The sequence below is a fragment of the Marmota monax genome, unplaced genomic scaffold (genome assembly GCF_021218885.2).
Source record: "Marmota monax isolate L192 unplaced genomic scaffold, Marmota_monax_Labrador192_F-V1.1 WCK01_AAM20220418_F8-fsc00020, whole genome shotgun sequence".
Classification (NCBI taxonomy): domain Eukaryota; kingdom Metazoa; phylum Chordata; class Mammalia; order Rodentia; family Sciuridae; genus Marmota; species Marmota monax.
In genome coordinates, this window is record NW_026692912.1 from 21,668,948 (window position 1) to 21,682,229 (window position 13,282).

Here is a 13,282-nt window from a genome sequence, read left to right on the forward strand (position 1 = left end):
GCTTCTCGCTCCAGGTGGAGGCCGATCCGTATCCCCATACTCTCCTCCTTCGCCTGCGCCCTCCACTGCCGCCCACCCGGCGGCCCAGCCCCAGCCCCAGCCCCAGCCCATGGGAGACTCACCGGACTCCAGGTCTGACGCTCCAGCAGCCAGGCCTGGACTCTCGGGAGCAGGGCCGGGCCAGAAGGTGCCAAGAGTACAGTCTCGGCAGAACCGGTGTCTCCCGGGCTCCTCGTCTATGAAGTGGGGAGAGAGCCCCGAGCCCCCCGGGAGACCAAGGCCCACCTGGCAGGAGGGCAGCAGCGTCCACCATGACCCACTGACAATGACGATGGTGGTGACATTCCAGGGCTTAGCCCTGGAGCCAGCCGGAAGCCCAGGCAGGGGGGACCCTGGCTCTGGCCCCGGAGCGTCCCTGCAGCATCCTGGGGCAGGGCTGGGAAAGGAGGCGTCGCAGAGGGACGGGCTCCTGCCTGTGCCCATCCCCAGCCAAAGGCTGGCACCTGACAGGGAGGGAGGGAGGATGGACAGAGGCCGGCCTGTCCCAGGCCCAGGCCTGGGGCTCACAGCTGCCCGCCCTGCCTGCTCCACAGCAGCCGCTGTGAGGTCCACCCTGAGCCTCCGGCCCGTCTTCTGCCTCTCACACACCAGGCTCCGGCCTCGGGGTCTGCGTTTGCCATCCCTCTGCCTGGTGCCCTCGACCCCCAGATCCTCCTGTGGCTGACCCCTGCTCAGCTCAGAGGTCCCCTCCCCAGGTGACCTTGCTAACCACCGTCTCCCAAGTGCCCAGCCACTGGGAGGATCTGGGGGTCGAGGGCACATGGCCACAGTGTCCACGACCCTAGCGCTTTTGGTCAACAGTCCTGTTGAGTCTTCATGGCGGGTGGACACAGCAGGGTGCAGTCCTCGTGCCCTCTTTAGCCAGCACCCACTGTGTCCCACCTCCTCTCAGCCCCCGGTCTGACCATCCTCAGGGTGAAAGGGGGTCCCAAGCCCCTGAGGGCTCCCCACTTAGGCCCTGAGGGTGTCCCGGGCTCTCACAGAGCTGGGGGCCTCTGGCTCTCCCACGTCAGGTCCAGCCTCTGCCCAGACTGGCAGCAGCAGGGCTCGGGGGTCAGGGGGAGGCCCGAGTCGGCCTCGGGTTCCGCTGGGGGCCTCCGCCCTATCCCCATCCGCGCCAGGGCCTCCGAGTAGAGGCAGGTGCCGGTGGCTCTCACAGGCCTCCCACCCGCTTGCTCCCCCCACCCCCCGGGGGGAGCCCCTCTGTCACTTGTCACTCGGGGTGTCTGTGCTGCTGCAACCTGCAGAGCTCCAAGCGGCAGCCCGGGAGCTGGCCGAGGCCTGCAGGGGGGAACCTCCTGGCCACCTGCCTCCTGCCTGATGTTTGTGGGAGGCCGGCCTCAGTGCCCGCCTCAGTTCCCCGGGGACAGGCCTGGGTCCCGCTGGCTGGGGCCAGGGCCAGTGGCAGGTCTCCCGCTCTCCCCTCCTCCCCGGCTCTGGGAAAGGCTGGCACCTGACAGGGAGGGAGGGAGGGTGGACAGAGGCCGCCTGTCCCAGCCCCAGGAGCTGCTCTTGGCTCTGGGGGCTGTCATCTAGGGGTCCCTCGGAGAAGGCCGGGCTCTGGCCAGGGCCCCTCCACACCCACCACCATAAGGCCTTGACTCAGAGACGGCCGTGCAGACCAGTGGTCGGGCTGTCGGAGGGCCGGCGGGTGGGCAGAGGGTCCCCTAAGGCCCGAGGGCTCCGCCTGGCCCCGCAGCGGGCTCCCGGGTCGGGAACTGCATGCGGTGGCTGGGAAGGGCAGAGACTGCCAGAAACGGGGCGGCCTGGTCGATGCTGAGCCCCAGGGGCGCGGGAGCCCAGGGACAGCAGAGTGGCGGTCGTGCCAGGCCCGTGCCCCGGGCTGTCTGCGGTGCCCTCTCCCTTCACTAGGGGCTGCTCACTGTCACTTCACTCTCGCCGCCTGCTCCTCTGATGGCTCATGCACAGCGTTCCGAGGCCTGGCAGGTGCCACCTCCCCTCCCCCGCTGCGGCCGCTCTGTAAAGGACCGAGCCTGGCGCCACTGAGGGGCAGGGAGCCGTATCCCGCAGGCCGGGCAGGAGCCATCTACTTGAGGAAGCACAATTTGGATGGCGCTGGGAAGGGTCTTTCCAGCCTCCCTTTACCCCACCCTGCTGGCCTCTGGACAGGCCTTGTAGTGTACCCCACCTAGGGCCTTTGCACAGGCTCCCAGCTCCAACCTTCCAGAAACCTCCATTCCTTGTTGGCTGTGTGGCCTTGGGCGAATTACCTAACCTCTCTGAGGCTCCATTTCCTTTGCTGGAAAATGGGCTTATAATAGGTGTTTGAGTGTTCGGGTGGTGACCAACACAAAGCACTGGTCTCAGACAGCCAGGGTTGCCCCCCTCCCTCAGGGACTTGCTTCCCTCCGCCTCTCCAGGCTCTGCCAGGGTCTCTGCAGGGCCTCCCTGGCTGATCCTCACTCTGACACTCAGCCTCTGGTCACCACGACCAGCAGATGGAAATAGAAAGGGGACCAGGTCTGGAGACCAAACTGGGTTCACATTCTGGAAAGTTCTGCCAGGCTTGCGTGCAAACTGCTGCTGTTTGCGCCCATCTGCCCCGGATCAGGGGCAGCCATCCAGGCCTGGGTGTCAGCGGGATCTGAGGGGCACCTGCCACCTGTGTGGCCGGCAAGCCACCTCCAGGAACGCCGGCCTGCTAGGTCCCTAGCTCTGTGGCCTCTGCCACCCTCCAGCAGCCAGGGAGACTGTGCCGCAGATGGGAGTGCCCGGCAGGAGGACGCCGTCCCCACGGCTGTGAGGGACCTTCCCACCCCTGCCGCCTGCCCGCTCCCCCCGCCCCTGGGCTCTCCGTCCTGGGAGCTGCCCTGGAAGTCCCCACAGGGTGCTCCACAGAGGTCCCCCTTTCCCAGCTCTCCCCTCCGTCCCAGCACTGACCGTGGCTCTTCAAGCACGAACATGAAGCCCTTGTTTGCTGGACGGAGAGAGACCACGCGGATTCCAGTGTGTGCCCATGGAGACCACAGACAACACACAACCCGCACATCCGAGAATGGGAGTCCCCTCGTTACATGCCCTGCAAAACAGCGGCTGTCCACAGTGGGGTGAAGGCCCTTATCTGTTTAAACTCTCTGAGATAAAACACAGAAATCTAATCTAAATAGAAATTCTGGGCTCAGTTAATGGAGTGATGCAGAGGGGTGGTGGGTGTCAGGCATGGTTTGATCCAGAGGCTCATGGTGTTGCAGGCCCTCCTCACTAGGTCAGTTAGGTGGGTCACTCAGGGTAGCAGCCATGGCGGCTGGGGTCCCAGGACGCCTTTCCTCACCCTGCACCACCATGAAAGGCAGGAGCATCTTGCTCTCGGCCCCTGAGGAAGAGGAAGGAAAGCTGTTTGTCAGAGGGGCTCTGACCCACTCTGGAGAGGGCCAGGAGGAGAACTGCCTGCTTTGGAAGAATGGCCCCTGGGGAGACTGGGGCCTCTTTCTCAGGTGCAAAAGCACAGTGCCCTTTTACAGCTGCGGAACGGCTCAGGAAAACGCCATGGGGGTGCCAGGCAGGCTGCCCAGCGGGCGCAGGCTCCGGGGTCCCAGGCAGGCTCCCACTCTGCAAGCTGCGCCAGGCCGAGCCCAAGCTGTGTGACCTCAGGGAAGCCCCCTCATCCCCTGGGCTCAGGGAGGCGGGTGGGGCCTGCGGCCAGGACCACAGTCGCATGGGCACCTCTGCTGTCATGACCACTGTGGAGAGCCCTGGGCGCAGTCCCCGTATCCAGCAGGTGCTCAGAAATGTTCATCATCGGCTCCTGGGCCATGTGACCCCCACGCCCCAGAGGAGCCAGGTGGCCACAGCCCAAGGTTAAGGGGGGCCCCTCCCCCATTCCCCACCTCTTGTGTCTGGGGGGGCTCCCAGGCTGCAGCAGGCCCTCCCCCCTCCATCGTCTGACCCTGGGCAGCGTCGGCCAACCTGCCGTCCCTCTTCCTCTCTGGCAGGCCAGCCATTAAGCAGCAGGCCCCCAAAGCCCCAGCCTGCAGCCTCAGCACTGAGCACATTTGCAGCCATTAGCAAGAAGCCCCAGCCTGGCTACTCAGGGCTAATGCATGGCCCCCCCTCCCCCCCCTGGGACTGCCAGTCAGAGCTCCATCTGCAGGGAAGGAGAGAGTCTGGGAAGAAAACATGGGGGCTGCACGACCCACATGGACAGTCGTGTAGGTTGTTCACTGCACTAAGATGCTGCTTAGGGGCGAGCAGAGCTGCAATGCCAACAGCTCTCCATGGGCCAGGCTCGGACCCTGCCCAGGCTTCATCCTACATGGGAGGTGGTGCCCTTTTCTCATCCATTCAAAGGCACCCGAGGGGAGGGCGGTGGCCTGTGTGTGGGTCACAGGCAAAAACTATCCAAAAACTCCAGCCCCTGCATCATCTTTTTAAAAATCTCATCCATGGCCACTTTTTTTGGGGAAAGAGTTCTATGAATTTCCTCATTTATACAAATCTGTGTAAATTGATGCCACAATCAGGGTCCAGAACAGGGTCCCCCCCACTTCCCCTCAGTGTGGCCTTCTGTAGCCCCCCCCACCCCGGCAACCACTGATGTGTTCACTACAGTTTTCTCTTTTGGAGAAAATCATATAAACAGGATTGCACAAGACAAGACTGGCTTCTCTCACCCAGCAGGGTGACCTTAGGAGCCATGAGAGGTTGCACAGATCCTTGTCCTGCCCCTTGGTGTCACTCGCAGTCCCCTGTACAGATGGACCCCAGTTGGCGCATCCACCTGCGGCAGAACCGGGCTGTGCTCTGTGTGAGACTGTGGTAAAGCAGCTGCCGGGCCAGCCACGTGCGTCCCGCACCACCTAAGCCTGCCTCTCTCCAGGACCGTGCTGGGAGCCAGCAGGACGGCCAGTCCTGTGGTGAGCAGGCGGGAGGGTGGCTGGCTTCCTAAGAGCACGCCCAGGGCCACTCCCGCTCCACGGGGTGTTCTCGCCAGCAGGGCTCGGGAGTTCCAGTTGCTCCACCGACTCGTCAGCCCTCGGTATCGTCCTCTTTTTATCTGAGCCGAGCTCGGGGTCTGGCATACCAGCTTGGCTTTGGTCTTCCTTTCCCTGATGGCCATGATCCTTTTGTGCCTGGCCCCGCCTCTCTTCTCTGGTGGAGGGTCTGTGCAGGCCTGTGGCCCCCTCTTAGCTGAGTCCGTTTTGCAGGTTGAGTCGGGCAGTTCTTTAAGTACCCTGGACCTCTCCTTCAGATTTGTCATTTGCAGACATTTCCTCCGTCTCTGAGTTAGCCTCTCCTTCTCATAGCAGGACCCTTCTTGAAGAAAGTCTTTCACCATGATGAAGTACAATGTGTCAATTCTGTCTCACATAACCTCTGCTTTCTGGTCCTGAGTCAGAACTCTGCTAAGGCCAAGTGCCCAAGAGTCCTCCCCCGTTCCCTAAGTTGGGTATATCTCACCAGGACCCCGTGACCCACTGCAACTCGATTTTTGCATGTGGCGTGAGGTAGGGATCAAGGGGCTTTTTTCCCTCTTTTTTGCATGTGAATGTCTGATTGTCCCTCAGTATTTATTAAATGCATGAGTGAAAAGCACAAAGGACCTGGTGGTGAGGTTGACCAATGGGGAGGTCAAGATTGCTATTTGGTGGATAAAGGATACTTTTTCAACAAATGGTGTAAGAATATTTCAATATCCCATTTTTTGAACAAACCCCAACCTACTCCTTGGATCTTGTACAAAAATAAACACACAGGGGTTACAGACTTAAATGCAAAGCATGAAGGCACTCAGCAGTCCATCTCCATCCCGTGAGATTCCCAGCCGGCTCAGGACAAGTCAAGGGAGAGCCTTCCACAGCGATCCTGAGGGTCCCAGGGATTGGGGTGGGAGGAGGGACCCCACGCTTTCCTCCAACATGACCTCCGCCCTGCGTTCTCCACTGCCTGCTTTCTTTGCATCATCTCATTTAATACTAAAATAAATCAGCAAACTTTTGGAGGCAGGAGTTTTTATTTCCACTCTGTGGGTAAGAGATGTGAGCAGCTTAGAGAGGTTAAGGAACTTGCCTAGGGTCACACAGTAAACAGGGGAGCAAGCTTTGAACCGGCATGTGGCCCTCAAAGCAGAGCGTGGTCAGGCCAAGCATGAGGCCACATGCCAGGCCTGGGCTCTGCATCAGTCCTTGGCCTGGCACTCAGGTCCTTGGCTCCCCCAGCAGCCCACAAACTTTCTCTTCTCAACTCCCACAGCTGACCCATCCCGTCTGGTTCCAGATGGCCTCAGAAGCTAGCGGAGGTGCGAACTGCCCACGTGCTCTCAGGGATGCACCTTCCGCAGCGTCACTGCACAGCACACAGCGACCTCCAGGGAGGCCGAAGCGCCTGGGCCTGGCACAGGGAGTCTGGCGGGGAGCACGGGGAGCCCGGTAGAGCCAACCCACCACGCCCCTGCTCTGAGCTCAGCGCTGGCTGAAGTAGACGCTCGGTCAACATCGGGGCTGTGTGGCTTCTCTCTGTCCGGGGGCTTTTACTTTTATTATCCAGCCTCGAAGGACCTTGTGGCTTGAGGTGGAAGGTGAGCGGCCCCGCCCACCCACGGGCACGCCCACCTCCCCTGCAGGACCCCTGCGCCCCAGCTGCTCACTGCAGCTCCTACTGTGGGGGGACTGGGGTGGCCAGGAGCGGGGAGGGGCTTTAATTCCTTTCCCCACTCAAAACCCCGAGCTGACCCTCAGGAGGGCCCTGAAGGGGCCTCAGGATGCCGGGCTCCCCCAGAGGGGAGAGGCCCTTGCCTCATGGAGGCTGCCCAGAGCATAGGTGCCTGCCGTCCACTAGCGTCTATGACCCCAGCAGCCCACTGGACCCTGCCCACCTCCAGCCTCAGCAGCCCCCAGATCCCCACTGTGGCCACGCCTGCGCCGCCCCTCCCGGCCCTCCTCTCCACCCATCCTTGGCCAGTAGCTGAGGACACCCCTGTAGGACGAAAGTCCTCGCCCCACCCCCACCCCGGGGACCTTCAGCCTGGCTTCTCCAGCTCTGGACCCCGGAAATCTGTCAGAATGGAGCCATCTCTGGAGTTTGGTTCCTGGGTCCAGAGTGGGGAGGGACTGGGGCCCAGGGCCCATCTGTGCCAGCAGCGGCCCTGCTGGGACTTCAGCTTAGCCCGCCATCTGAGGGGGCAGGGTGCTGGGTGAGCAGGACCGGCAGGCGCCCTCCGCGCTCAGCCCCTGCCCACCGCCTGCCTTCTCCACATCCCCCCCTGGACCCACCCTGTGGGGCAGGTTCTCGCTTCTGCGCCTCTGTACACGCTCCCTCCGGGGGACACTTTCTCCAACTGCTCCCTTGGGGAACTCCTACTCATCCCTCAAAACCCAGCTTCTTCCATCCATGATTCCTGAGGCCCCTCTGCACCTCACCTCTCTCTCCCCATACACGTGCCCTGATTTGTTAGCATTTTATTTTGCTGGAAGCGCTTTATCTTTACCATAATGGTTTTGCCTGCAGTCCCCATGCTTACCAGGTGTCTGAATTTGGGTGTTATCTATCCACCTCTCTGAGACCCTTTCATTTTTTGTAAAAACAGGGATTGAACTATTACCCTTTAAGTCAAGCCTGGTGAATATTACCCTTTAAATCATTGCTGGTGGCACACCCCTGTAATCCCAGCAGCTCAGGAGGCTGAGGCAAGAGGATCACAAGTTCAAGGCCAGCCTTAGTAATTTAGTGAGATCCTATCTCTAAATAAAAATAAAGGAAGGAAGGAAGGAAGGAAGGAAGGAATGTGGCTCTGTGCTTGAGCGCCCCTGGGTTCAATCCTTGGTACCGAAATATAAATCATTTTTTAAATAAAAGAGCTGGGTATGGGTCAGCAGTAAGTGCTTGCCCAGCATTCCTGAGGCCCTGGGTTCAATCCCTCAAACTGCAAACAAAGCCGAACAAAACAATATTACCCTATGCATTGCTTCGAGGTAGACGTGAGCACCGCACACCAGAGGCCCTGCTCAGCCCATGGCGCGGCTGCTGCTCAGCTACCCCAGTGCCTTTGCAGCTGCCTGGGGCGCTCTGGGAGTCTGGGCTAGTGTCTCCTCCAGCTCAGGATCCTTAGGTCCCAGGATGGGGCTTCTCCTAGGAAGATGGCTCTGTAAGTAGCTCCGTCCCTGCAAACGGTCCCCACTGTGACGCTGTCACTGGCTGTGTGTAGGGAAAGGGCCTCTTGTCCCTCTGGGGCCTCCATTTGGAGTAAGAGGAGCCAATAGGGTCCACAAGGTGAGGGAAGCGGGGGTGGGGACAGATGCTCAGCCAGGAGACAGGGGCTTCATCGTCCAGAGCAGTCTGCAGACCCTGGAGCCTGTGGAAGAGGCCCTGTGCCCCCCACCCGGCCCCCAGGGGCCTGCCCAGGGCGGGAGGAGGAGGCAGAGGCCTGGCCCCAGCCGCAGAGCTGGAGAAGAATCTCTTGATCTCTCGGCTGCACCGAGAGGCGGAGGCAGCAGGGCCCTGGAGATGGTCTCCATGACAACCGCTGCCACTCACTCCCCATCTCGGATGTAAATTAGTTACAATTTTATTAGTGTGCAGAATTTCAAGAGGCCGAATCCTGCCTCGGAAAGGAAGAGGATGGGGGGCGGGATGGAGGTGCAGAGGACAGTTTCCAGAGCCTGCCATCCCGCCAGGACCCCGACCCCAACCTGGAGGGCCACTGGCCCTTGCTCGCCTGCCCTGGCCACGAGGAAGCACACAGACCCGTCCTCTCCTCCGGCCTCCCCCTGCCGCAGCCTGGGAGCACCCCCACCTGACTGGGCTGACAGGGAGGCCGCAGAAGGCCACGGGTCGTAAGCCACCCCGAGGGTGCCCGGTGTGCCAAAGACACTCTCTCCTCCCTCCCAGTCGCCTCCCAGGATGGGTCGGAGTTCACTGGGCACAGCCTGGTGCTTGACAGAAGGGTGAGGCTGTCACCACGGGTCCTGGGTCCTGGCTTCAGGACACAGGCGAGGCCCTAGGTGCTAAGAGTCATCGTGTGGGGCTGCTGCCCTGTGGCCCGGGATCGCGCACCTGTCCCCTCCAGCAGCAGGCAGATGTGGCCGGGGACAGAGCTGGGGCCTCTGGTGTGGACTGTGGGTCGTGTGTGCAGGCTCAGCACGCACAGGGCTTTCCCCAAGGAGGTTCAAGGAACAGATGAGTCTTCTTCCTAAGGCTGCTGTGAAGATGAGTTGTGTCCCCGAGGCACACCCACCGAATGTGCTCCTCAGGTGGCTGGGTCCTCCCCTGCACAGAGCACTTGAGACCCTGCAGAGCCCCTGACCTGGGGCCTGCACTGGGTGTGCACAGAGTGGGTGACGCTGCGCGGTCAGGGCCAAGTGCAAGAGGAAGGGGAGGGGCCAGGGCAGGTGTCACCTGGACTGAATCCCCAGGCCAACCTGGAGAGAGGCCGAGGCTCAAGGGCATCGCAGAGTCTGAGATGTCCGGGGCCTGCAACCCTGGGAGGATGGAGAGCAAGAGGGACGAGGCCCGGGGTCAGGCGGAGGGAGGGTGGATGGAGGGTGGACAGAGGCTCGGATGGAGGTTGGGCAGGCCACCTGCTGTGGTGACAGGCGCTAGGACTGGGATCCCTTAAGAGCCATGTCACCATGAGTAAGCATCCTAATCCTCCAGCCTTGGCCTTGGCCTCCTTTTTTTGGGGGGGCGGGGTGCTGGGGACTGAACGCAGGGTCTCGCCCATGCGAGGCGAGCGCTCTAGCCTTGGCCTCTTGACTGGAGGACAGTGGTGGGAGGAGTGAGCTGGGGCCTCCAATGATGGTCAAGTACTGAGGACGAGGCCTGCACACAGTCAGGGCTTAATAAATGTCCACATTTTTTCCATCCCACGTCCTGAACCTGGCCTGGGGTCACGTGGTGAGTTGAGACACGGGGGCTGCCCGGGGGCTCTGGGCCCACTGTGCAAGGTGGGCAGTCCCAGCTCAGGGCCCTGGTGGTCAGGAAGGGCCAGGGGGCTGCACAGCTGGCTGGGCAGGGGCAGTGGGAGGGCAGCCCTGAGCCGGGAGCAGCCTGTCGTCCACATGCTTGGGCTCAGGCCAGGGTCAGGGGTTGGCAACTCCAGACTGTTCAGGTGAATGAGAGGGACATGGGACGGCCAGGGGAGCACAAGCTGAGCACAGGGACAGGCCGGGGAGAACACTGCAGGAGTCCAGGGAGGAAAGGAGGAATGGGTGCCTTGGGTTTGGCTCCCAAGCTGCTGTTGGAGGCCTCTGAGAGGCCATTTCAGGGGGCAGCGGGGAGCAAAGCGCTCTGCAGAGGGCACGCGAGGACAAGGGGCCGTAAGCTCAGAAGGGGCTGCTCCCACGGAGCCTCCCTGCTCAGCCAGAGCGGGGTCTGCTCCCCTGCGCAGGCCTCACCCTCCCATGGCCTGGAAAGTCCAGAAGGTGCTTCCGAAGGGGATTTGGGTTTGGTCTCAACAGTCCCAGTCTACGCCTCCCAGGCAGCCTGGGCTCCTGACGTGGTGGAGCTTCCCGGGCAGCAGGCCTTGGGGTGACCACAGCCTTGAGCAGAGAGAGACCAGGTCTGCAGGAGGAGGGCCGCCCGCGCCATGGGGCTGGACACCATGGAGCCATGGGGCTCACGCCCTGGGGGCAGCGCCTACCTGTAATGTGATCGTGCCCCAGAACCTGAGCAGACGGGCCCTGTGACCGTCCCTGAGCCCTGTGATCAGTCAGGCCCCATCCTGAGGGGGCGGCAGGCTCCCGGGCTTCACCTGAGCTCAGCTGTGGCCCCGTGGTAGCGGCAGGTCACTCCCCGGGTGGAGTGGACAGGAGGCCACACAGGGAGACCCAGGCAGCCCGGCTCCTCCATCCCCCAAACGCCATGTTTTGTGGCCCGAGGGCTGAAAATTGTAACAGGCAGGAGCAGGGCTGTGCCCGCCCACCCGTTCCGACGTGTGTCTCACTAATTATGCCACACACCGGAAAACTTAATTAAATCGGTGCTTGGTGTGTAATTTCAACTAGTTTGGAAGTCGGGGGAAATCAAACAAACAGCCACATGGCCCTGCCAGCCCGTGTCACCCCGGTGGGATGCTGCAGTCCTGCCCTGTTCAGCCCAGGCCGCGAGGCCCCTTCCCTCCCCGCACAGAGGACCTGCCCTGCTCCTCCTGAGAGCACGCGTTCCCACCTGCGCACGCACAAGCGCACGCTCACCCCAGCACAAACACAGCAAGGAGGCGCCTGGTGGCCCTGGTGACCCAGGAGAGTCCAGGCTGCTGAGTGACCAGGAGCCTGGGGACAGGCCGGCACCCAGCTGTGATGCCATCCTGCTGGGCTCTGTCCCCACCTCTTGGAGCCCAGCAAGAGCGTCCGCAGGACACAGGGCTCCGGGAGGGCAGTGGCAGGGGACCCAGACAGCAGTTCAGACACTGCGGAGCAGCCAGGATCCACGTCTTGCCATTGATGGGGCGCGTGCCCAGGGAAGAGAATGGGAAGGAAACAGGGGGCGTCCCTGGCAGAGGGGAGCCCATGGGTCCTCCACGACTTTCGGCACCACCATCTCTTGAGGGCTGGGTTGGGCTCCAGCAGCAGGATGGCCAAAGATGGCGGCCAGTGGGCCACAGGAGGGCGCATGGCGGGCAGAGCAAGAGGGCTGTGCCGAGTGAGGCGCCAGTCAGGGCCGGCGTGTTGCCTCTCAGAACTGCCCCTCGAGGTAGCACTGTTCACGGGTTGGAGGCTGAGGCTAGAGGCTCAGAGGCCCAAGTGACTGGCAAAAGGAGGCTGGGTTTGAACGGAGGCTGACACCACAAACTGTAACTCCTGTGGAGAAAGAGAAGGGCCAGGCACAGAGCCCAGGGTGGTGGTCAGGCCAGGCCTCGCTGGCGCCAGGCACGGGTTCTGGGTGCAGGTGTTTCACTGAAGGGTGGCCTGCGGAAGCCCCAGGCAGAGACCAGGGCTGAGGTGAGGGCTGGTGGAGTCCCTATGGCCAGAAGCAGGTGGCCGGAAGCCTCAGTCTCCCACTCCCAGGCCACCACACCGTCGGGGACAGCAAGGCCAGGGACTCTGCTCAGCACACGGCAGGAGCTCAGGACAGAAATGTTTGGCAACAGCCGACTTGGTGAGCCTGCAATTCCTGAGACTCGGGAGGCTGAGGCAGGAGGATCTCAAATTCAAGGCCAGCCTGGACAACTTAGGGAGGCCCTGTCTCAAAATAAAAAGGACCAGGGTTGTGGCTCAGGGTGGAGTGGCCCTGTGTTCAATCCCCAGTACCGCACAAGAAAAGAAAAAGAATGTTTGGTGAACTAAAGAAGCAAGGTCTTTGTGCAGAGAGCCGTTTTACCCAGGTCACCTGCCTGCAAGGGCGGGTGGCCTCTGTCCTGATGCTGGACCCTCTGTGCACTGCTGGGGGCACCCTGCAGGCCGTATGCAAGCAGGGGTGAGGTTCTCCGGCTGCTCTCTCCCCACACACCTGGGCCCTGGGTCCCTGTGCCTCCCTACAGCCATCTAGTCAGACTTGGTGACCCTGGCCCAGGCAGATGGAAAGCCCGGGGTGACATGCCAGGTGTGGGGTCAGCTGGGCCTGGGCACCAACCCTGCTCTGCTGTTTACCACCCTGGTCCCGCCTGGTTCTCTTGGGAGCCAGGCCTCTGGAGCTCGCAGAACTGGAATCTTCTTACCAGTGAGATCTTGGGTCAAGGCCGGCTCCTCCCGCAGAGGCTCCCTGATCCGTACCCTTCCTCCAGCCTCTGTCACTCAGGAGTGGAGTTTGCTGATTTGTCTCTGTCCAGGGGCAGAGGCTGCAGTGGCCTTATCCCTGTACCCTGGGTCCAGCACCAGCCGTCCAGGAGGTGCCTTCACCTGGTTCCACATGGTTCCCTGCCTAGTCCGGACGACCCTGGGGGCCTCTCCACGGAGCCCCGCCCACGCCGCTGCAGCAGGCCTGGCACCTGACAGGCCTGGGAGGAGGTCCTGGAGGAGGTCTGGCCGAGGTGTTCCCACCAACCTGGTCCTTTGAGGGTCTGTGCCCGGCTCCCTCCCTCCCCCCACTGCCCCCTCCTCCAGCCTCCCCCTCCCTCCCCCTCCCCCGTCCCTGGCCCTGCCGGCAGAGCTCCGAGGTAGGTCTCCCTCTTTCAGGGCTCGGTCCAGCCTCCCTCCTGCTCGCTGGTTCCTTCCTGCAGCCTCACCCTGTCCAAGGGAGGGGCGCCAGGGGCCGGTGATTTGCAGTTCCCAGAGCAGTCGTCTCCGCAGCTGCACATCTGGATCATCAGGGCGCTCTGGAGACGGAGCAG

General features: G+C 62.1%; 1 long non-coding RNA gene across 1 annotated transcript; it reads right to left on the reverse strand.

Moving 5' to 3' along the window:
• Positions 1–8,565: 8,565 nt before the first annotated feature.
• LOC124097510 (uncharacterized) lies at positions 8,566–13,013 on the reverse strand. The gene is made up of 2 exons (XR_006853252.2): positions 12,671–13,013; positions 8,566–11,813 (listed from the first exon to the last, which is right to left on the reverse strand). It is a non-coding gene; the product is annotated as an uncharacterized LOC124097510 (long non-coding RNA).
• Between the last annotated feature and the right edge of the window lie 269 nt (positions 13,014–13,282).